Raw genomic sequence first — 3,103 nt, 5'->3', positions numbered from 1 at the left:
GTATTAATAATATAACCAGTATTCATGTTGTGTAGGCATTTTACTAGCCGCTAGGGGTCAGGCTTCGTCCCATTATACAGTAAGCACAGTACTTTTTCTTAATAATATAACCTTTATTCATGTTATGTAGGCGTTTTACTAGCCGCTAGGGGTCAGGCTTCGTCCCATTATAGAGTAAGCACAGTATAATATCACCTTTATTCATGTTGTGTAGGCGTTTTACTAGCCGCTAGGGGTCAGGCTTCGTCCCATTATACAGTAAGCACGGTACGCTATGTAAACACTGCCACACAGAACGGGCATGAACTGCACTCGCTCCCACACAGACTCCGCGCCAATATTAAACTAATATCAATCGCCATATAATTAGCAGCGGGAACCATCCCCAGTTCCCGTTGTTTCTCTCCCAGATCTCGGCGCTGCTGTGTTGTTCCGTGCCATGAGTAGGCGGGTACATATGACGTCATACAGCCGTCCTATGGTGAGCCTGATAAAGCGTTCTGAGGGAGACATTGCCAGAGCTCCAGTGGCGCAATCGGTTAGCGCGCGGTACTTATACAGCAGTACAATGCAGAGCAATGCCGAGGTTGTGAGTTCGAGCCTCACCTGGAGCAGATTTTTTCCTATTTCTTAATTACAATCTATATTTGTGCTGTGCATAATATTCATAGTTTAATAGATGGACAAGGAAATATTACATGTATTGTGTTTAAACAGCTGATTACATCTCCTGTGTAGAGTTGTTAAATGTGGTCTTGAAACGTCTGTTGATCAGACCATGATGCAAATTATAGATCAGCGAGATTGGGTAAATATTGTGCGCAAATCTGATATTGAAGTGGAAGAATACAAGGTTTCAGCGCTACCGTAATGGAGTTTTTTATTTCTTTTTGCGTCACTTATCTGCAGAATGTTATTCTGTACCGTGGGGCTCATTCAGATGTGGATGCGATGCCTATATTTACGCAGTTGAGCGATTACCGGTCTACTGCGCACGTATTGCAGTTGCACTGCGCACGCACCAAGATACCTTAGCGATGCCGATATCCCGCAGTGAGGATTTCTTTGCAAAGTGACTGACTTACCATAAAAACGCGTCCGTTTTTGGGCCATGGCTCAGTATATTTCTGCAATTCCGTACGCAGAGAATTGGTGACGGCGTCTCTGTTCCTGCAACCATTCTGCACAACCATTGTATTATACTGATCGTCGATTATCGAAGGCTCCACGACCACCGCTGCGTGTGTGTACGCAATTGCTTGGATCTGCAAAGCCGCCAATGTGAGTCTCAATAAACTTCAGGCCGGGTGCATGCATTAGTATATTATCGCACAGCAGCTGCGTACAAGATCGCAGGTGCGATTGCATTAGCGTACATCTCTGAATCAGGCCCTGTATTTGTAAGTTCACATTTTCGGCCATATTTATCAATATTATTTTTACTAAAATAATGTGAGAATGAGTGTTTTCACACCCCTTTTCACATTATTTTAGTATCACTTAAATGTATTTAAGGGCTTTCGGAGCAGTTTTTGTAAAAAACTACTTCAAGCCCTTAAATTCATATTATCTTGATCACATTTCCCATAGCTGTAATGGGAAATATGATCTGTTTCAGATTTACTAGAATAAAATGGTAAAAAAATAACAGGGGAACCATGTGATAATAACGCCACCTGGAGATGGCATTATTAGAGCTTTCCACCATTTCACCCACTCCTGCTCTGCTCTGACACGCTCTGAGCTGGGAGCTGGGAGCCAGCACCTGTGATCAGCCATGTGTGTCTAAACAGATCTCACGCTGATTACAGTAAAAACAAAACAGTAATAAAAACCACTCACCTGTACCCAGAGGACTGGAGATCGGTGATCCGGTGAGCTCCTCTGTGACAGCTGATGACAGGGATCCTCCTCTGTGACCCCGGCATTTGACTTGTGCTGTAAATCAGCTTCTCAGTTTACAGCACAAGTCAGATGTCGGGGTCACAGAGCAGCTGACTGCAGTCACAGAGAAGCTCACCAGATCACGATCACCATGCAAGTACTGTAAGTGTCAGCTTAGTGGGGGAGAAGGGGTGGGGTCGGTTGCAGGGAGGGGATGGCACATGCGCGGTCTCATGCAGAGTTTTTATTTTTTTAAATACCCTGAGAAGTGGGGGAGAGGAGTTGTAGGGACAGAACTTTCTCGCAAGCTTTGTCCCTGCATGTAATATTATATTAATATAATACTTGCTATGTATTCAAATGACGCATTGTGATTTTGGGCCAATTATCACATCCCATCCGCATCTGAGACTCTCCAGGCAGCTGTAATTACGGCATTGTGCCTTCCTGTTGCATCCAAATGACACTATGCGTGGGACTGCTGAAATGATACTGGCTCCAGGCTGCCATTCCAGGCACCCTGCTAGCCGCCCAGAAGAAAGAGCCGTGGGGCGGCAACGGTGCTGCCCACAAAGCCCTGCACTCTGTGCAGCCGCCCCGGTCACACACTCCTAGTTACAGCCCTCCCTTTAGTATGTAAGCTGTTATGGGCGTGCCCTCCAATCTCTTATCCTTCCCCAGCACAATCCATGTCACTGGTACTCTGCTCCGCTCCCTTGCCCTTCTCCCCCTCAGTGACTCAGACACTGTTTGCTTGTCCATTTGTAGGGTACAGGATCACTGAGCATGGCATCAACTTTCCTCTGTATTAGTGATGGCCATTGGTGTGCTCTCCATCGATAGTTGCCATCATGGCGACAATTCCACAAGCCATCGTTGGTAGTAAACTATGCTATACCATACGATGGATGGTTTTAACCATCAAAGGTTTGTGCATGCGCAGAAGAGATGCACAGCAGGGGGGCTGGGCTGCAGACTGACAGCTGAGCCTGCCACGTCAGCTAACGAAACCAATGAAGGCCACCAATGGAGAGAGAATAGGATGGGTCATCCATCCCGGCCGGCACACTCGCTTATTTATTTGAGCTGGGGGCGGGGCTGGTCTGCTGACTGACAGCTGAGCTCAGCCTGACAAGTCAGCGAGGTGGGCCAGGCCATATCGGCACCCTTTGTGTTGTATGTGTATGTAAGCCGGAGGTGGTGCAGGGCTGTTGGCTGA

At 46.8% G+C, this 3,103-nt stretch overlaps 1 non-coding gene across 1 annotated transcript; it reads left to right on the top strand.

The window, feature by feature from the left end:
* The first annotated feature begins 520 nt into the window (after nt 1-520).
* On the top strand, nt 521-614 carry TRNAI-UAU (transfer RNA isoleucine (anticodon UAU)). The gene is made up of 2 exons: nt 521-558; nt 579-614. It is a non-coding gene; the product is annotated as a tRNA-Ile (tRNA).
* The last annotated feature ends 2,489 nt before the right edge of the window (nt 615-3,103 follow it).

Source organism: Taudactylus pleione, unplaced genomic scaffold (genome assembly GCF_031769625.1).
Source record: "Taudactylus pleione unplaced genomic scaffold, aTauple2 ptg000201l, whole genome shotgun sequence".
Classification (NCBI taxonomy): Eukaryota; Metazoa; Chordata; class Amphibia; order Anura; family Myobatrachidae; genus Taudactylus; species Taudactylus pleione.
This window is presented reverse-complemented; position numbering and strand designations above follow the sequence as displayed.